At 31.4% G+C, this 23,168-nt stretch overlaps 1 protein-coding gene and 1 long non-coding RNA gene across 17 annotated transcripts in view; one reads left to right on the top strand and one right to left on the bottom strand.

The window, feature by feature from the left end:
* Positions 1 to 23,168, bottom strand: part of LOC141460499 (protein kinase C-binding protein NELL2a-like) — a 124,281-nt gene that overhangs the window by 36,465 nt on the left and 64,648 nt on the right. The gene's annotated exons all lie outside the window — the stretch shown is intronic.
* LOC141460513 (uncharacterized) lies at positions 471 to 7,194 on the top strand. The gene is made up of 3 exons (XR_012462099.1): positions 471 to 593; positions 3,130 to 3,232; positions 5,414 to 7,194. It is a non-coding gene; the product is annotated as an uncharacterized lncRNA (long non-coding RNA).

Below are 23,168 nucleotides of genomic sequence, written 5' to 3'. Positions count from 1 at the left end.
AAGAGAAAATCTAAGGGCTAGCAGCTGGATTCGAACCCCGGATTTTTATTTTTAATGTTTTTTTTTTTAATATTGATAAAAAACTGATACACTCCAATGAATTTTATCTAAATTTGAATCTCTAAAACGTAGAATTTTTACAAAATATTGATTGGCTTGGATACTATGAAAGTTGCTTATATAGAAGTACAGTACTTCAGAAGAAAACATGTTCCAACTCCCCCTCTAGATTTCTCTAAATTACAGTTATTTTAAAACTACAGATAAATATTCTCTGGCAATAAATCTCTATTTGTTTCATTCACTTTTTATTTATTGAAAACGAATTGGGTCTCTTTAATACAAAGAAACGTACGCCATCTCAATTACTGATTCCATTGGCTACTTCAATTCTTTTTATAATCGATATTTATAATGAATTTATACAACAACAGGTCGATAAAAAGTATGTATTCTTGTTACACACATATGTTTAAAATTAAAAAATGTTAACTTGAAAAATATAAATCTCAATTATAAATTATGGTGGAGTATAAATTAAGTTAAATTACTTCTACATAGCGTAGTTACTTATATGTATAGATCAATTATAGGTAAGCATAATTTATAGACTTACTATATAGTTTATATAAGCCTTTAATTTGCAGGCAGGAGACATTGTTGTATTTTGAGGTATATTACAGCCAAATGTTGATCTAATGGTTAAATTACTAGATAGTACAGAGTTGTGGTTACCATATGTGTCATGGGCAATTTAACATCATCGGGGGAATTACACTAATGTTTATGGCTTGCAGGTTGCGATACTTTTCACAGATGTCATTATTCTGATAGTTTTATTATTGTTATATTGCTGTTTCATGTAAAAACCCATTAATTGCAAGACTTTTGGGAATTAATTTTGAATGATTGTGCGAAAAACTGGGGTGAATTTATAAAATAAAGTAACTTTCCGTTTAATAAGAGTGAGATAGTGCTAAAGCTTTAAGGTTGAATAGTTGATTGGCAAGCTAAGATAATGATACTGATAATAGATTCTACTTTATTTTGTTTGTAGGACGTAGAACTTACTATTGCTACGAATAGATGCAGCTCGTCTTAGAAGTAGATTTCCTACAAAAATTAGAACCATTAAAATAAGTTTTTTATACGTCCACGATTGATGTTAGATTTGAATCCCTCTTTACAAATAATTTGGCTATTAGATTGTACTCTTGTACGAATTTGGAAAAAACTTGTTCGGCACTATTTTTATTTTTTTAGGGAACGTTTATATTATATTGAGTTCCTTGGGGAGCTTTCACACTAACCTTCTGAAGAGTATCACTTTATTACAGTGAACAAATATGATACAGAAATCAAATTTTTTTCTGAATGAATTCTAATTTCCAAAAACCGCGTATTTTTTTCGGGTATGGTCTAAAATCTTCTTCTTTATAAATTATAACAGTGAAATTTCATGGATTTGGTATATTTATTTGGAATTAATAAAGGTTATTTTTATTCTTTATCTATTTTATTTATGGTCTAAATATTTAGCAAACGTAAACACTTCTTTGTCTATTCATATAAGCCTTCCTGATTAGGTGGTATCAACACATAAATGAGAAAATGACCTACTGCATAATACTAGCCATTGGACTGGTCAGTTCCATGACCTTTATCAATACTTTAGAACCTCACCCACTCTCCTGAGGGACTAAAGTGACAAACGCTCCACATGTTTTATTTTGTTAACAATGGCTTGTTTGTAATACGAATCACTACCATCAATTAAATGGAATTAATAGTACCTAATACTACTTCTAGCAATCAATTCAGAAGCAATTAATGCCTTTGAGCTAACTTGAGTCTAATTAATTTGCCTGAAATATTTTCGATGGTATTCACTTTTGATTACAGTCACACACTTCCCCATGCACACTACAGACAATATTAATCAGACAAAACTCAAAAAATCAAATGGGTTTCTGGGTATCAAAATATTAAACCTACCACAATAAGGTAGAATGATAAAATAAAAATAAAAAAAAGGAAAAGCGCAATGAAATATCCCTTTCACTTCATCTTTTATTATTACTGAATTATAATTATTGATATAAATATGTTGCTATTGCAAATGAAACGCTTCACCATTATGTGTTCTCCTTGAGCAGGAGCCACTTAACTTGGTCAGTAAATTACACTGTAGTAGAGCCTAACTTCTTCCCATCCCATTAAGTTTGACAGAAAGATCTAGTACGTATGTTGCATTTATAGATTAACCAAATAACAGGTACGAACATTGTTAATTTTGGTTTTTAGCTATGACGACCACCAACTGAACATATAAACTTACAGAATACGCAGGAATAATTAAATATATAAAAATAAAACCTACTATATCATATTCAGAGCGCCTCAGAACATGTTTTATCGGTAAAAATTTAAAAAAAAAAATAAAAAAATAGTTAATATCAAATCGATACGGATGGAAAATAATAATAATAATAATTTTTTATAAATCACTGGAGTAAAAAAACATTGCCAAGGCATTCTGTCGATCAACGTCCGAATTAGGGGATAATCAAAAAGCTGAATAACTAGGAAACAATTCTGTGTTTTCTAGCATAGTGTTCTACTAACCACAGATATCCTGATTCCTCACAATCCAGTTGTATTCAGAATTGGCAAAAACTGTCTGACTTCCAATGAAGAAATGAATACCACTTCATTAAGTACGATCGACAATCAAAACTGTATCCGAAGGCCATAATTTAATAGAAGCTGAAAAATTAGGCAATGTAAATTACAACTGAATAGGCAAGATAATTATACATTATAACTGCATACAATATATTTATGTAACTGTGGCTTGGATACATAAGGAGCTTGTAACGAACGTACACATAAGATGAAATATTAGCTACGGCTTAGTGAATAATTTATGTGCACAGTACGTTTGATTTAATGCAGTAATAAAGGCATTATTAGTTTGTACATTTGCACATTTGTGTATGTACAGCGGAACTGGATGAAAACTACACATGTGGTAGACAGAACTGCCACCAACACTATCGTCATATATCATTAAGCAGTGGGTATTAGCAATAGCTGACTGGATACTACAATCATCTACTATTGTTACAGAAGTTAATATCACCTATAATGTAAACAACATGTCTATATCCAAGGGTGCTTATGATGTTTGTCCAGTTTGACTCATCGAATATTTGTTTTACCATGCACCACAGTAAGTAAATTGGATGAACACGTGCGCAAATAGTAATAATATGTAACTTGACTATTTTTAGAGGCTTAAGAGATGTTTTAAGTTAGCTGAGAAAAAGTCCAACTAATCGCTAGGTTAGAGCTTTTTCACTTTTTATTTAGGAATATTCTCAAACAATATTTGTAAAGAAATACACGTAAAATAATATTATAAGTAAACCTAATAATTTCCTGAAGACTGAGATGAACCTTTTTTTTTAGGGGCCCCTGCCGAAAATCAAAACGCTTTCTAGCGTAGGGAGTAATAATAATAATAATAATAATAATAATAATAATAAGGAGGGAAGGGATTAGCTATGAGGTTAGCATACTGGACTCCCACGCGGAGGTCCCGGGTTCGAATCCAGCAGCTGACCCTTAGATTTTCTCTTCCTAGGAGCTTCTTACAGCTCACTGTCCGGTGATGGACAGTGTTGTCTGTAACGAGAGAACACTGTCCGGAGGCCGGCAGTGCACTGGAAAAAGCTCCGGGCGCTAATGACCTCAGCTGTTGATGCGCCAAAAAAAAAAAAAAAAAAAAAAAAAAAAAAAAAAAAAAAAATAATAAGGTGTATATTTCCAATTTACAATAAACGTAATGAAGAAAAATTACAATATATAACACAAATGCATGGACTTGGTCCATCAGCAGAGAAGCACCTAACTAAAATTCTAACTTGATACAAAACAAACAAAAAAATAAAATAAAACAAAAATACATAAAATTTAAGAGAAGAAACTAAAAATTAAACTGTTCTATCATAAACTTCCTATATCTACCTGCGCATATACAATACATATTAAGCTGTGCCCAGTCCTTACCATTCAAATACTCTAAAAATTGGGGTTCACCTAATTGTTTTGTCCCAAAACATTTAATTCTGAACTCCCTTAAAACAGGACAAACGGCAATGTAGTGGTAGACATCTTCCACTTGACCCAGATTGCACAAACTGCATAAATGCTCTTGCTCACTTCTCCCAATTCTAAAATTCAGTCCTAAGAGCTGACCTCTTACCTTAAAAACATTTTTCATTAAAATAAAATTGTTATCATCTGCTATATAAGGATTTTGTAAACTCAATGACAAATCCTTATATATACTATGATAAACAGAACGATTTGCTTTTGACAATAAACTGCATTTAAATTCATGTTTAATTTTATCTAATAAATTAACTATATTAGGTGAATCACTATAATTTACTTCACAATCATATTTTTTGCATAAATTTATAAAATTCTCGTGCCAAAACAGTTTTTTATTAATGATTTCTTGAGCAAGTAACTTGGTCAACCTGGAATTATCTAATGACAATACTTTATGAATATAGTTGATATGCAGAGATAAAGTAAAGATATATAACGGACTAGCCCCTGTTTCCAAATATATTATATAGTCCGGCGAATTTCGTGGAAGAGAGAATATTTTTTTGATGAAAAAGGTGAATACTCTTTCAATAGAAACAAACCGCCTAAAACCCCAAACTTGCGCAGCATAACAAATAACTGCTCTTGAAACAGCGTTGAAAACTTCCAATTTCGCTGATACGGGGACACCATAATTTTTCAATAAGCTGCTATAGGTCGAATTTATTCCAAATTTAGCAGTAGATACTTTTTCTAAGAAATGCTGTCTAAAAGAAAGCCTTGGCGACACTCGAATCCCCAGATACTTATAGTCATTTACTATTTCTAGATTTTCTCCAAGATATGACCAATGTTCATTTCGCGCTAACCTCCCACCATTTCTGAAAACCATTATTTTCGACTTGGTAAGGTTCACTGATAAATTCCAGCAATCACAATACCGAGACAAATTATTTAACATTCTTTGAAGTATGGAGGGGTGATCAGCCATTATAACAATATCATCGGCGTATAATAAACATCTAATATTTATACCCGCAATACGAATGCCACCTTCTAGGGCCACCTTTGTCGCGTTCCTTTTGAATTTTATAAGTATAGTACACAACATTTTTTGGAGAAATTACTGAATTTGTTCAATTACATTTATGAATCGTCAGATGTGCCGGCGAGTTTTTCGCGATCAATTATTTTTCCATTACTTAAAAAAGGAGATGTAAATGTTGCTGGGAATTACAGAGGGATTTCTTTTTTGGACTGCATTTCTAAATTATTTACTGGTTTGCTTTTGCAGAGGTTAGAAGCATGGGTAACTGAAAATAATGTTTTGCTGGAATACCAAGCTGGATTTAGAAAAGGATATTCCACAGTGGACAACATTTTTAATCTTCTTAACATTATTAAATTGAAAACTAGTAATAAAGGGGAAAAATTATACTGTTGTTTTATTGATTTTAAGTCGGCGTTTGACTCTCCAAGTAGAAATAATATCTTTTATAAATTACATACAATGGGGGTGTCTACTAAATTCATAAATGCGGTACAAGGTTTGTATAAACAGACCGAGGTCTGTGTGTGGACTCCGGTAGGCCTTACGAGAAGCTTTCCAACGAAAATGGGTTTGAAACAGGGATGCTTGTTATCACCACTGTTGTTCTCGTTATATATAAATGATATACATGAGGCCCTAGAAGAGGGCGTAGGGAGTACTCGGACTCTATACAAATTTATATTTAGAATCCTAGAGAATAAATTGAAGAATCTTAATGTACTTGAAATACTTCTACTTCATATTATTTGGTTTATATCTGGTACCTTAAAGATCGATTAACGGAAGTCTAATTGGTCAAACTAATTTCATTTTCCTAAACAAAAAGGATACCATAAAGAAAAATTGTCGAATGAGATGCCAAAAGAAAAATGTAACTAGTTTTTTTGTCAATGTCGAAACATATATTACACAAAGAGCTCGATTGTCAATAAGTTGTTTACGACAATAAAAAAAAAATCGACCAGACACCAGGACGAATAGAAACGTAAAGCTCTTTAATAAAAGACATTTTTTAAAAAACTTGTCACTACGGTGTCTGCAAAAAAATAATGCATGAAGGACTTTTTTTTTGCATATTCCAATTATTTCTTCGCTTCCAGAAGTACACAGTTCTTCAGGGAAGTTATTAGTTTGTGATGAACTTTCATTTTTAATGTTTTTTCAAACTTGAAGTAGATTAAGCATAGTTCACGATGGGTAGAAGTAGAACCACATGGCTTTTAATATAAGATTTTAAGGATACGATCCTTTGATTATTGTTTCAACATGGAAATTTCATACATTAAGAATTATGTTTTATAATAGGAAAATCAGAATTATGATGAACCAGAATTAGACCACCTTTCTTCAAAATAAAATTAAAATTCAAATAATATTTTTAAAAAACTGTAACAAAACTTAGCATACATTTATATTAAATACGATTAATTGATTATTAAATCAAATCCCATTAGGTATGTGTTAGATATTTTATAAAAAATTTGTGTTAAAAAGTTTCAGTATTACCTTTATAATCACAATAGAACCAAAATCTACTAATATTAAGATGAATATAATAATTAAAAAAGCAATTTTGTTAATAACTTGGACATAATAAGTTTCATAATGTTAAAATTTATATGACAGAAAGTGACATTTATGTTCACATAAAATGAGTGTTAGGAGGTGCTTACAATAATTTTCGAAATTCTCACATGACCTTTGGACTGTATGTGCTGTCAACTATCCAATGTTTACGACACATCAATCGATAATGCATCATTCTTAGATAGTTTCGGACATTTAAATGGCCCATATGCAACAATAAGCCCCTTTCAAATTCCTCTACACAAATTAGTTGCAATTGATTGGCAGAAACTAGCTTTAATTCTGTATCACACTGCCTCTCCAAACCCTCAAATCGTCATCCTTTCAAGGCGCGCTTCATTGGGCTACGCTCGCGCCACTGCACCATCTCCAATATTTCCTTCCTCAAACTTCAAACATCCTTCCACCTCTATCATCCTCGGACATCACATCCTTACTCACCTCCTTTCTCAACGATTTTAAATCATTAAACCCTCTTAAAACTCTTCTCACCACTGTAGTCAGTGAGCTGCTTCCTAAAAGATCGCGATGAACTCTCCTGACCGTAGTTCTCTACAAATTCTCCCCTGGAATGCCAATTGCCTGGGAGCGCACTACCATGAACTCTCACTACTGTTGCACGACAGATAAACTGGCAGTGCCTAAATTTACCTTTTTACCTTCGCCTTTACCAAGCGCTCAACCAGTGACCACGAACATTCCAATCATGCGATCTATAATTCTTTGTAAACATGTAAAATATCGCCCCCTTTTCTCATAAAGTTAAACTGTAAGCGCTGTCATTCTACTAATTACTCTCATCTCCCTCAATTCTACTTGCAAAATTCCTTCATTTCATTCACTATCTATCGCTTGCATATTTTTCATTCCTCACTGCTTGTGATTGTCTCGGTGGATTGTCAGTGGATAACTTCTCCGCTCTTGCACTCATCTTTTTCACTTATCATATTTACTAGATGCATGTTTGAGCAGTTGTAAATATTTCAATAAATAAAAAAATAAATAAAATCAAATAAAAAATACAACAATAAATTTTCTTAGATGAAAATAAGTTGCTCTATGTTTTATAACCAGATGGTATCTAAAATTCGCTTCCGCTTATTGACCATGCATGCTGATGATAGCTAATTGGGCAGTATTTCCCAATAAGTACAAAATATTAATGGTACAACTGAAGGAAGCGATTGTAACTTCACTAAAACGAAAATATTATCAGCACCATTGCAAATAAATAAATATATCTTTAAAAAACATAAACATATATAAAATTCAACCAAATATTTTGAAAAAATAACCAAGTTATTTAATAAAGTGTGTGCTATTAAGAGCAAAGTACAAGCGTTTGAGTTTTATAAAGTAGTTGAAAAATCGTTTTTTTTTATTCATGTATGAAAAATCAAACTCTAATTTAGCTTCTTCATTAATCAAAGAAATGACTCGTGGATTATTTCTTTACACATTTAGTCAAAGGACTCTGGAATAAAGCAAGAGCAAACATTATAATTCCCGGATGGAAGTATTTCTACTCTAAACCTCAACGACTAACCACAAGCGAAATACCAAAGTTCGTAATGAAGTTGAAACGAAGACCTCAATGTCCCCTAGTGCGTACTTTCTGCAGTTAGGATAAGTCCCAAAGAAGAGAAGGTTCCCTTAAACTTTTTGTTATCTTTCATTTATGAGCATACTTATCTTCCTAAGCAAAGATAAAAAACAATAACTATGTTTATAGATTTGTGTTCTATGCTTCAGCGATACATGCAATGAAATCGAACAAATTCTAATTACTTATTTTTATATTGAATCTATATATATAAAAATGAATGTGTGTTCTATGCTTCAGCGATACATGCAATGAAATCGAACAAATACTAATTACTTATTTTTATATTGAATCTATATATATAAAAATGAATGTGTGTCTGTTTGTTTGTTTGTACTCGATAGATTCAAAAACCATACATCCAATCGCCGTGAAAATTTGGGAAATTATTAGGTATATCCCCGGGAAGGTTTTTGGAATTTTTTTTAAAATCAGAGTTGGGGTTCTAGGTGCACCCGAACAAATATCCCAAAAATATCAAAATAACATTTAATTAGTAATATTTGTTGAAAGTGTAACCATGAAAACCATGAAAAACAGTTTTTTGCAATTATTAATACGAGAATAAATTATACCGAGGATGGTGGAAAATCCATTAAACTAAAAGTACTCAACAATACTATTGATGTTGATAATCGTTGGGTAGTACCATATTCTCCATTACTACTAAAAACGTATAACGCACACATAAGTGTTGGGTACTGCAATTCAGTGAAAGCTAGAAAATATATTTGCAAATAAGTGAACAAAGGAAGCGATATGGCAGTGTTTGGAGTGGAAAATACAACTGCATCTAACGATGAAGTCACCCAATATCAACTGGGACGCTTCATAAGTAGCAATGAGGCTGTATGGCGTATTACCTGTATATCATTTTCCATTCATGAACGATATTCAACGGTTGTTCATTTAGCTGTACATCTTGAAAATGGACAGCGTGTGTATTTTACATCAGAAAATGTACGTGCAAGAGCAATGTCACCACCTCCAACAACATTAACTGAATTTTTCACATTATGTAGAAATGATACCTTTGCAAGGACACTACTGCACTCTGAAGTAGGGGTAATTTTATTGTTAATTTTCATTTCGATGTATTGTTTACATTTGGTCATTAATAAATTATGTTTTGAGGTATCAAAACTGCCTTTTTGTTCAAACACAGCAACGTGTGAACGGGTACAGCTAGTTCTTCATAAATTAAATAATTTGAAGAGTAAAATACCAAAAGAAATTTACATACAGAAATGGAAAATTCTGTTTTAAATGAAGTTTCACTTTCTACTCTTAAAGAAGAAGATGACAGAAAACTTCTTTCGATTTAGCGTGGGGGAAATGTAAAATTCATGAGGGAAAGGAGAAAGAATTGTGATAGGCAACATTGACTTCCGCTTTTTCTGAATGGAAAGAGGAATCCATTTGAATATCATTTTCCACCATAGACTTAAGTGTTAGTTCAGCTGCTTGTATTAAATTACTGCGGTTCTACTAACATTTAATGTTCGTATTTTGTTATAATAGATTTTATTTTATCATTAAATCTGGATGAATATTATATAAAAAGAGTAATAAATTAGTTCAGCAGCAAAGTTAATGATACGTGCTTAACATATTTTTTTATTGCTTAAAAAAAAGTTTTGTAAGGCTAATCTAAAATATTTAGAATGGTTGAGCGTAATGCCACAAAAATAATAATTTAGAATCAAGAAAACGAACTAGCTCCGTGAATAGAGCAAACTCCCTTACGGAGTCCAGGATTCGATCCAGCAACCTACTCATTATGGTATCTTACACGGATAATGGATCTCGCATACAGTGAGATCAACAAGTGATTTCATTTGTCCTTTTTTTTTTTACTGCACTGTCAAAATATGTAAGGGGTTCATTGGATAAAAAAGAATTTGAAGGGACATATGATCTCCACGTTGGAATCTAGTCAAATCCATTTCTTAATTAAGTAAATGGTAGGAAATTTTAACATAATTTGGAGATTATCTGGAGAGCAATAAAGTAAGAGATGAACATTATAAATTTGGATACTAAAGATTGAATTGCAGTGTTGAAAAAATAATCCAATACCTGACTATTATTGCAACAATTTTAACCTCTAACTCACAAATCTTTCTAACTTGCCATTTTGGCAATATTTCTGTCCGAAATGCTACTTGACCTTTAAAATGCAACACATTTACATTAAAAAAAAAAAAAAAACTTAACAGGCATTTTTAATTAACCTTTTCAATTCTAAGAAAGAAGACATTTTTCATATAGCAATAGAATAACAGCTCTACGTGACTTATCAGATAAATTTATTCAAACTCCCTGATTAGATCTATTTAAAATTAAACACAAACATTCTAACATATTGGAAGAATTGATAACATTATAGTGATACTAAACTGTCAAAACAAGTTTTTTCTGGGAGAGACTCAATGATCCTCAGAACGTGAACATATTTTCTGAGAATTTTCACGAGATATGGAAATATGTAGTAAATTTGTCAATACTAATACATACAAAATACGTAGTATATTCACGAATGGCACAATATGTAGATTCAATACTTTCATAAGAGAAATTGAAAGTGGAAAATGGATATTCTCAGAAATTTATTAATTTTACTAGCCAAGGTCCAAATTGAATAAAATTTGATCTAGCTGGACATTTACTAATTATTTCGAACATTCAATAATTGATTGCACAACGTTGGCAGCTCTAACGATTAACAGTGCTGCTTATAAAACAATCAAGTGACATTGTCACTGATAAAGCTATTAAAGCGTACACACAGTCATCGAACTTTAGTGGTTTCAAATAGTATGTGAGCAATTTTGTGATTTGTGACAATACATGTGATATTGGCACATTCTTGGAATTTTGTGCTATGTTCAAAATAGTAACTATTGTATATTACAGTGCATTTCTCTCTAAGTTTAAAAAGTTTGAACGGAGGAAGATAGCAAACATACTTTACTATAAATTCTTTTCAATAACAAATAAAATCAAAGGCCTAGAACGAAAATTGAACCCAATGCCACAATATATATTATATTAATTTTGGAGTCTCGATTCTAACAGTTTGCCTACTTTGAAAGTATTTTATACCTTTGTATAAAAGACATATACGATATATAAATACAATATCACTAGATGTCTCTGAAGGTAGTATTTCCAAAACTGGTAGAAAAGGTGGCGCGTTTTCCCGTAAATTTATTAATTAATTAATTCCAGTCAATATTACGCTCCGTAAACTAGCAGTCCTAAACATAACCAGATCAAAATGGGAGTAGAAAGTAGAAGAAATGAATACTACCACCCTCGCTCCCACTCTCCCTTAGTAGTTCTTGTAAGAGTGAAAGGGAAAGCTAACGAGGTAAAAAGTTTGATTCTAGGTTGAAAGTTCAAGTTAATCATTTTTTCTTCTATTTTTATCTTAAAAAGTTATATCAACTAATTTTCCAGATAGTAGAGTGGAAATATTAGATTAGTTGGACTTCGTTCTTTCAAACTTTTACCTCCGAGGATTTTTTTTTTTATTTCTTGTCTTCTATAATTTCGTTGGGAGTTGACAAACATTCAATGTATCATTCTCTAAAATTCGTTAATTTCATTTCTTTTACTGATTACCACAATACCGCCAAATTAGGATACAGGATGATATAATGTTGGTTGCTTCTTCGAGATCAGAACTTGAAAAAATGTCTAAAAATTTCAATAAAGAATGCAGAGATGCCGGAATTTTAATAAATTGCGGAAATATAAATTACTCCCTAACAATAGTACTTACAATATATTTAATTTCAAGCAAAAGATCTAAATTTAGAGGAAGCAGTTTATTTCGGCCAACTGACCTCTAAATAGATGAACAGAAGAATTTCTCTAGCTCGGAGTAAATACTCATACATAGAACACTTAGAAATATATTTAAGTCTATAGAGATAAATAGGTCCATAAACAGGACAATAATCAACAGCTGTGTTATCTAGTCTAACCTGGAATACAAACCTGGACCAGCACACAAAAAAAAAAGAGCATAGGTTGAGTTTAACAGTTCTCGAAGGTACGCAATGTTCGTCATGTAATCAAGACAAAGTAAGAGGCTCAGTGATCAGAAAAAAAAAAGGTCAGTTAACGGATGATGTTTTTTAAACGAAAATGCCCACTAAATACTAAAAGAATAGGAGGCTGATAGCGTACTAGATGGAGAGACCAATTTTTCAGAAGTCTGCGGTTTAATGTGGGCAAGAAATGCAAAGGACAAGAAGAAATAAAGTTAAAATAGACCTTTGACCAGTTGAAGATCCTAATCCCAGAGATGTTTATTTTGTAATTTAAATATATATTTTTAAAAGTTATTCTTATACAATACTTTTATTTTTTCTTAGATTAAAGGCTATTTTTACACATTTTTCAAGTAAAAGGTGCATCCCAAACAAACAAATTTAGCAATATTCTGCCAGTTTCGTTTTCTTACTTTTGCTATTAAAACAAAAAAAAAGTTTGAAACACTTACGTTTCTTAAAGTCTCAAAATTGTAAAAGTTCCTCAAACTAGTTTAAACGTTTATTGTCAATGTTGACTTCAATATTATGAAGGTTATTGAATAATGCCATACTTTTGAGGTGAGCAATGTCATGCAATTCTTCCAGTGCCCCTAGAAATCAAACCTGAATGAAAAAAAATCTTTAAAAAAAAGTAATAGGTCTATATATTTAGAATGCAAAGTTAATAATGATGTGCCTAGCAGTGTTCTCGCTTCCCGAGTTTAGGTTTAGGGTATCTGATACAGGCCAGATATTACAGAAGGATTTTGGTTATCTTGGAGGACCTTATTCTTAACTATTGCATTCAGGCCGGCATACTCATCAAGAAACTTGAAGGAATTTATTTAGGTTATAACATTTGGAGGCAGGCTCATTTGCGTTTCTTAGTGAGCCTTTTTATAATAATGAAGTTGTATTATAAACAAAAATTAGTAACTATAAACTTTTCTAAACAGTATAACTTTCTTCCTAATTGATAATTACCCTAAAAACGATTATCCCCACAAAAAAAGTTTTAAAAATAAGTGATGACCAATGGTATACTAACAACGTTATGATTAACTAATCGATTGTATACTCTCCGTGTAAAAAAAAATCGCATAAATCTAAATAAATACCAAATAGATTGTAACAGTGATAATATGCATACATTATTTTTAAAAAAATTCTCAGGCACTTAAATTTCTAACTTATATTTCTACAAGAATTTATTTATATAATACATATTACCAACTTTAGAGGAAATATTATATTAATCATTTAGCACCATGTAAAAAATGGTTTTCAGAATTTGCAATTTTATACAACAACTGAGATGGAAAACTGATTGTGTAGGGGCACTTTTAATTTATGATCAAAGTTAAAGTATTTCCTCCTAGGAATTCTTCTAGCAACTAAGTACATAGGGTCTTTATTGTTCTTATGCACAAACTGCTAGTCACGGTTTTAAGTTTACAAGTTTTCAAAGAGAAGCCCGCATCTTCTACAACGAATGAAATGAAAAAAGTTTCTTTGCTTTACTTTGCTAGCCGTGAAACTTTCAAGTTTGTAGAGTGTACTTTGGTTTTAGACTTTGTTATAAGCGCAATGAATAAAGTTGTAAAGATGTAAAACAAAGTTATCATCACTAGAACAATAGTTGCTTAATTTAATGTTTTGGATGGGCCGGATACCGTTAAGGCTTTTAGGTAGACGCCAGGCCACATAGCCACCATTTGGATGATAGCAACGAAATGTGTAGCAAACTCCCATTCTTCTGGTAAGACTGTTTCTTTTGAGGTTCTGAGCCAGCCAGCCACCTGTGCAAGGGAAGTTCAGAAAATAAGAGAGCTTGCAACGGATAGTTCTCTCAAGCCTAAACTTTTTTAGGTTGATAATCCTTGCAGGTTTTCCTCAAGTGATATAATTGACTCAGGGAACCTAAGAAATTTAGACCGAGCAGCTAACACCACCTAAAATTCTCTTAGAAAAAGAGAAAAAACTCTCCAACACCTAAACGGATTTAAATTCAGACGAAAAGTAGAAGACGTAGGGGCAAGAAGGATTCCTCCCTATAAGGCAGCAATGTTTCAAATTGTATACCTTCCTCCCAAAATATACTAAAAATTTTTTTAAGGGCAAAATTTTTCAAATAAAATCTATTATGGGCAAAGTATAGTGAAAATTATGGAAACTGATTTTCTAGCATAGCTTATAATCCCATTTATAATTTATATCTGGTGAGACAATAGATTACTCTGACGTGACACTTTAGAAGGGCGCTTATAAAGTTGCAGTTCTTTGCAGAACTCTCCGAAAAATGTTTCTAATAAAATTAATTGTACTAATAATAAAAAGTAGACAATAATTAGAAAGATTGATACTAATGGGGGCTTGAAGACTCTCCATACAGTGAGAGAGAGACCGTACTCAGGACTAATGTGAATATGAACTGATACTTTCAGCTAATCAAATAATAGCGTGACTTAAAACATATTGATAATATGAATGGAGAAGCGAAAGTTCTTAAATAGGTGCCACTAACAGCGTACTAACTAGTAATAGCTAGTGCAAACACCATACTATAACCTAGTTAATCTAGTAATGCCAGTAATAATATACTATTCATTTAATTTACGTCGGTTATGCACTGGAAAGTAATATGCATTAAGCTTATCTTTCATTTTTTACACACACTCAGAAATAAACCGTAAATTAAGTAATAATAAAACTTGTAAACCTGAGTCCACTATAAAAATCAATATTTTAAACTAACATTGTTACATGCATGATTTTATTGCTCAGTACTGGGAATTTAAATTATAAAAAACTGACTTTTAATATTTATCACGTAAATAATATAATGTTGTAGAATATATTCTAATGTACTATAATTGGAATCATTCATTAAGAGATGTTTGAATATAATACTGATTCAATAGCGCTTAAAATTTTTCGAAAATGAATGATTATCTATAATTTTTTTTAAAAAAAAAGTTAAAATGTTTAACTTACAATTGTTTCCTTTTACTTACTAGCACTGATACTGATTAATAGTGAGAGCTCCTGTCGAAATTCTGATATGTAGTTCCCAACGATAATCAAGTTTATAAGATCATGTACAAGTAACTTGAGTTATATGTGAATGAACAAAATATAACAATCCATCAACACTGGGTGGGCCCCAAGAGACCTGAATCACGAAATGTACTTCAAAATCCCTCTTGCGCTAGTAACTCTTTAATCGATAGATACTGGAACACAACGCCACAGTCACTTTGAATTTTCACATTGAATGTACTGAAAAACATTCGACAATTTTGAATACGAATAAATTCTGAATGGTGTTAAGGTTTGAAGCGATATTATTCAAGCATCTCTTTTTGACTCCTCTAATGAGGATTATTATCTTTTACTCCAAGAAACCAACTTAAAAAATGTATATATTTTAACTAATTATTCAGAAATATTAAGGGAAACCCCTCCTAAGAAAGCACTATACCTGCACAAATTCGGATAAGTTCCAATACTAATACACAGAACTCCTATACAATTAGCTTAATGAGTTTTACAGCACATTAACAGGTTGAACAGCCAACCATGATTCTTCACCCATATTATTGTACAAAATGATAACCAATAAGGGAATCATATTTTCTAGAAAGTATGTAGTGGGTTTCGGTTCCATTGTAATCACTACCTGACATCTATGATTGCATCAGCAAATCTAAACTAATAAATAAGTAAGTATATTTTGGGAACTTTGATCGTTTTATTTTATAGTTAACATAATAAAATGGAAGAGCTTGACGCTTAAACCGATTTGAAAGAAAAGAATATTTTTAATTGACGATAAACAGAATAATATCAAGGGAAAAAAGAGAAAAAATAAACACAAGTTATCTGGTCTAACACAACATAGAGGCCCACTTCACTACTGGCAGGCAATTTCCATCGCTCGTAACGATAGAGAGGGTACAAGGCACTCTAAACGGATTAAGTGATTGCTTATTGCATTAAGGTTGTATTCACCCCTCACCCTTCTAACTATTGTTCTATACTTCTACCACAGTAAGTGATATTTTGGTGAGCCATCTTTATATACCCAGAAAAACTGTGATTTCAAATCTAATTCTTTCAATAATAATATAGTAATGTTCGTAAGTTATTGTAATGAACATTCTCAATACTAATTAAATTTAAAAGCAAAGTAAAAACAAAGAACGATGAATCGATGTGGCTCACACCAACTTTACCACACTAAATTCTCGAGCTATTCTTTAAACATAGAATTATTAATAAATATTAGTTGGCTTCAATATGAAAGAGAAGTCTCGGATTCTCTTCCTTAAAATCAATTACAACGAAAAAAACGAACAAAACGGTAGATTTTTTAATATCAGAGTAAAATGTATAACGTACTAGAGGATGAAATTCCTGTCAAGCTGTTTACTTTAAACTCGTTATTTCTTTTCTGCGCATCGACTGCTGAGGACATTAGCTCTCTCAGTATTTTAGCAATATATTTAATCCTCAATCAATATGAGAATTAGGAATGTATTACTTAGGCGTTAAAACATCTGAAGAAATTAGCGCTTACTCATTTCGCTGATAGTCTTTGGAGTTCTCTCGTTCATACCACCAATGACCCGGCGCTCAAGAGAATCTAATGAAAATCAAATCAAAGGGTACCACGCCTGGATTTAAAACATGAACCAACAGCTTGCTAATTCACCGCGCTAACATATTTATTTATTTTACTAATACGTCTATATGGGTTTATTGTCAATCTCCAAAACCAAAGTTTACCGAAAGCTTTTTTATTTATTCTCTAGAAAACTCTTGTTATTCAAGTCCGGTATCTTTGTGGTTAAGAAAGTTGTGCCCCAAAGTTTTAATTTAAGTAAGCAGCGTACTTTTTTCAAGTAACTTTTTCCTAACAATCTTAAACCAACTTTAAAGATAAAGAATGTCAGAACTTATCAGCAAAAGGAACTTTCCCGTTCTTAAAATAAGCGGTTTTCCCCATTAACCTATAAAAGGCTAGGCTTCAACCCTACCATATCTCCGCAGGACAAGGAGCGGTTTAGATAGCCAACAATGAGGCTGGAACATAAGTGATCCAGGCTTGATCGTCATTCTTGTATGGTCAAGGCATTTATTTATCTTTGTTTTAGTTTAACATCAATTTTAAAATGGCAAGACACCGATTTTAATAATCATCGCTACCCTACACCCTAATTCTGTCATAAAATATTGCCAAATTCAGCCATAATTCTTTATTTATTTTTTAAAACTGACCACACTCAGTACTTCAGTATTTATATTTAAATATTCAATAAATTCATTTCCATAATTCACTTCTATAATTGAGTGCTAAAGTAAACTATTTAAATTATATTGTTACGATAGATTAGACCTACTTATTGTGAGAAGGGGCTTTTGCTAATCCTCCAATTCTAAATTAGAACTTATCTTGAAAATAATTACCAAACAGCTGACGGTTAAGAAGAACTTCTGGTTTAGAATGAATGATTGCATTCTGTAAGGCTGGTAAAATAAGGCTGCCAGTTAATGAGACTGAAACAGACAATTCTTTCTGTAAAAAACTAAAACATTAGAAAACCATAAACTCTTTAAGTCCCCACAATTATATTAGTTTTGTATATTTTGAACATAATTAGAAAAGTGATGATGGCCAATACTAAGAGAAAGTAACACAAAAAGCAGTATTCGTGATTTAGTTCATTTCTACTAATCATGCTATTCTTTTGCTATTTTTGTACGTATCAGCTGAAATATATCAAATATTTTCATCTACCACATTCTTTACTGCATTTATTAAACATGTATTACCAGATAAATTATTTTGTCTATTTTTATTTTTTAATATATTCCAGACATTCAATAAAAACTATAATAGTTCTGCGCAAATTATCTTATATGACCCTGAACTTTTAATATATTATCAATATCTTTTTTTGTGATATTTTGTATTGATTTTGTTGAGTACGAGCAAATTTTAGAAATAAATAAAAAAAAAAATAAGAGATTTGAATTCCTGTTTGGAGGAAAGGGCCTGGAAAAGAGACAAACGTATTTTTTGTTATCCGACCATATCGGACAGGAAACTGATATGTATGCAGCTGTAAAGTGGTATGTTTAATAGAATAGCAAAATTGTTTTCATTCCACCACTATCTGCGGTGGGATTTACAACTTCAGTCTAAACATAGAATATTCTAAAAAATATATATATGTTATAACAGTGGCACGAGTTACAAAAATAAAAAAGATCTGATGAGAATACTCAAAGAATTCCCCTTATTGCAACAATTAAAAGTGACAATTATTTTCTGATAACACTGAATTTTATTGAAAGTTGTTTCAGTAGTTCATGTCCACCACTATGAAACCCAAAATTTATTTTAAAAAAAGTAAAGAACGCAACAAAATGATGTGTCACTCCATCACATAATTTCAAAACTCGTTAGAATTCAGTGTTTGAATCAATACATATGTATCTCAGAAATAATATCTACATTCAAATAATAAGTTGTTACCTGAAGAATGGATTTTTCATATTACAATAGTTTGAAAGTTTCACTAACTTTCATTCAACTATGCACGTTATCTAAACCCAGTATAAAACTATTAATATTAGTGTATCAAATGGTGAGGTATTTAATATTTTTCGACAGACCTCGAAAAATATGTGTAACGGAAACTTTGCTAATTTTATACTTTCCCCAACCCCCTGGATACACTAACTTAACCATAATGCACCAGTCCCACAATTTTACTACCATTAAATAAAGGTCACTAACCGGCTATTGAAGGTTGCAGTGAATAGGGGTTATAAAGTATCTAAGATAACCCTGGTAGATCTCAATAACCTTTATTGAGAGAGTAATTATTTTAGACTAAACTCTTACACATCATCACACACAATCATTCTCATTTACACATAATATACTTTAAGGCCACTAAAAACAATGACTTTTTAGAAGTCCCACAACTTTTATGACACCTTGTTTTGGATTTATTATGCTACTCTCTATGCAAATCTAAATATAAACTTTATTAACTAGTAAATTATTGTAAAGCGAATACCATTCTCAAGACACAACTTACTAATTGATATATACTGAAGTTTTCTCTAGGTTTAACTTAGTTATTTGGAAGTTAATGTTAGAGATAACTTATTCATATTGCCTGCTGGAAGCTTACACCGGAGAGAATATTTTTAAATAGTTAAGCCCTTTTGAAGCAACAAACTAGGAGATGAATGTATAATCGAAGTCTCATTAGTCTTGCCTAGTTGTTGATAGTTGTAACGTGAAACATTTAGGGGTAGGCTGAAGGGTTAGAAAATAAAAACACAAAGGACGAACTGGCTAGGGAGGGATCCCAGAATCGTTCCGTGATCTTTAGCCAGCGGAAGCTGTCACAAAGCAAATTTGTGATGGCGAGATTAATGTTTGGGGAGGTGTAACTATTAGTTTTGGTGAGTGTGCTGAATGCAGTACTTAAACCAGTAGGGCAAGTAGTATTGCCAATATTAAGGGCAGCAATGTCAAGAGAGTTCAAGAAAATGGTCGGGAAATTAAAGGATATTGTAACGTAGGAAGTCAGGAAATCACTTCTTCTAGGGGAGCGAATTGCAATGGGGGAGATAAGAACCACATTTAAGCTTAAATCTTCAAAAAGTTTCACAAAATTAAAACATTTTAATAGAAAGTAATCAAATAAGTTCACATAATAAGCTTGTTATGCCACAGTTTTTGACTGAAATTTTTCCACGTTTACAAATTTAGTAAATAATATAATTCTCCGTAAGGAACACATTAACATAACTTTTGTTAAAAAGAAAACCTATCTTGCTCACTTCCATTAGCACTTGAAGCAGGATGAGAAGAGGCTAGATATTACCATAATGGTATTTTTTAATTTTTTATAAGCCAACTTGTGAACAGTGACATTTTATAAGGGGATTACTTGAAACATTTTAAAAAATTCAAGCATCAAAGGTAGAAAGAAAGGGGAAAAAGGATAGGAGAGAGGATGCATAATTCTGATGGAATTATTTAAGGCTGAAAGATCATTAGCTTCATACTTTTTTTTCATGGGCTACGCGCTATATTAAACTGAAGACATAAATTGGCTACCACAAAGTTAACAACTTGGAATCAAGTAACAGCAGCTTTAAAACCACAAAAATAAGGAGATAAAGAATTAGCGATTATTCATCTATGAATATTTAATTGATTTTGAATATTGATCTATGAATAGTGATTTTTTGTAATAGATTCAGGAATAATTTTAGTTTTTAGATCAATATCATTTTCATAAACTATCCTGTCTCACAAAGAATATTATGCAAACTGTATGTAGAATGTAACGAAAACAAAATACTGAGAAAGTAGAAAAAAAAGAGCTTTCGCTAAAAGATATTGGCATCATTTATAAGAGAAATTTATTTAAAGATAAGAAATTTATGAGAGAAAGTTATGTAAGCAGATAGTTACATCACACAGTAAGTAACAAGAGCTTTGGTTGAATTAAATCACTCTGCATTTGTCTCATATCACGAAATAGCTTAGTAAATAACAATAAATAATAATGTCAAATGTTTTTGACAGGTAAAAAAATAATAAAACATCTCAGTCTAGTAATAGATTTGTTTTGATAAATGCAATTATTAATTACCTCAGCAAATTCTTAGTAAATATCAATAAATTTTGTATTTTCTTTCAGTTGTTTTCTATCAATTTTTGATTAATTCTTGATGCAATCACATATCTGAGTTTTACAGCTTTCTTGCCATTTTGATGATAGATGAGTATCAAACATAATACAGGGGTAGTTAGCCATCTTTTTTTTTTTTGTTTTGTTTTAACAACAGATCTCCTATAAAGTCAATATCAATGTTAAAACTGTAAAAGTATCGAATCTCATGAATACATTTTTGGGCTAAAATTTAAGAAATATTAATAATTTAATGCAACAAAAATTATTTGGAAAAATTCATATTTTAATCATGCTAATAATAAGTAGTTTTTTAATTTGCAAAAATTCAAGCAACTTTTTTCTTTTAATAAATGAGTGAAGTACCACTTACGAAAGTTGAGTTGTACTAAAAAAAGTTTAAATAAAATGTTACTCTGTTCTATTTTTATCGATCAACTAACCATCCAGACATTAAAGATATTTTAGAAGCAAAACTTTAGTGACAAACAAGTGGCAAGGGGAAAACAGAATTTTCTATCATTCCCAAATCCCCAGGGATAAAAAGACACATAGAGCTCGCTACAATACTAAATCGATACAAAGCTAACCCCACATAGATCTGCACCACCGTCCTAATTGTCTTCCAACTAACATCCTATTGATGGAATTTTTAGGTCTTATCTGTGCGAGGGCGGTAGGACAAAGAAAGAGAAAAGACTTATTACTCCTACTCCGGACATCTGGGACGAGAAAATTTTTTTTAATCAATGAACCAGTTTTTTACTAACTAATTTTTTATTCAGCCGACTATTTAGTTGATCATAGTTACGGCCTCTTGTCACGGAGTTGTACAAATTACTAGTTTTAATTATTTTTTGTTTTTCCCGTGAAACTAAAATTGCTCAGCATGCAACAACACCAAAGTCGTACTATACTTTTTTCTATTTGATGATTATTTTAGTATTTCTTTTTACATTTATAACTTTGTCTCAAGTAAAAAAAAAGTTTTGGCTTTAATTACTTGACTTTAAGTTCAAGGCCCTAATATTTTTAATTTACGCTACAAAGCAGAGATACTTGGTAGGATAGGATGTTACGAATAAGGAGCTCTAAAAATGTAATATCACTCTTTGGTGAAGCAACAATTTTAGCTTCCTGATCTGCATAAATTCAAACGTTTTTTAAAACAATTTTATACAAATTATTGATCCACAATGGTCAATATCAGCAATCTTTACCATAGAAACAAGATGATTTTCTTTTATGTAGGATGGTTTTGTATTTTGTTAATTTTTAGAATGATATCAACAGATTTGTGGTATACACCAAATGCAAATTTTCCTTGTTTCATTATTTCAATGCAACGATTTGTAGATAAATTAAATAATAGCTACAATTAAATTATTTTCAGTTCATTCTTATGAACTAAATATGTACGAAAAGAGAGTCTTGAAAGAGACATCATTAGAAAAAACCTTGAAATGAAATAAGTAGAAACTGGCAGCGATAACTTGGAATCACGTATTTTCCGTCAAACAAATCTTGTAATGAATTTACTGCTTTGCAATCCGGTTGAATTTTGTAAAATGTTTTTTTGATCACGGATATAGTTTTCTGCAATAGGCACTATATAATAATGCGAAGGCACTCACAGGAAATGCATCACAAAAAAACAAGTTAAAAATGCAGAAAAGGAAAAGTAAGCAACGTGTACGAAAATGCAATTATCTATCATAATTATCAAGGCTTAACAAAACTCCAAATCTTCGTTCACCCTCTTAAACTCGGCACCTACCAACAACCTTCAGTCACCTCAGCTAAGGACAAAACAAATGTGATAAATGTCGATTTTTAGAATTGTAGCAAATCACAAACATAACTTTCATTAGTCGCACTTTGGCACCATTTAAACAGTTGATACCCACTTTGTTTATTTTATAGAGCAGAAATCATCCTTTTTTAACTGAGGCTAGTATATAATTAACAAATAATTAGTTCCGCAATCAAAATTAAACTTGAATTAAAATAACTACAACCTGTAGAAGTACTGCATCAAA

The sequence above is a fragment of the Rhodnius prolixus genome, unplaced genomic scaffold (genome assembly GCF_049639745.1).
Source record: "Rhodnius prolixus isolate KJV_2025 unplaced genomic scaffold, Rpr scaffold_6, whole genome shotgun sequence".
Classification (NCBI taxonomy): domain Eukaryota; kingdom Metazoa; phylum Arthropoda; class Insecta; order Hemiptera; family Reduviidae; genus Rhodnius; species Rhodnius prolixus.
This window is presented reverse-complemented; position numbering and strand designations above follow the sequence as displayed.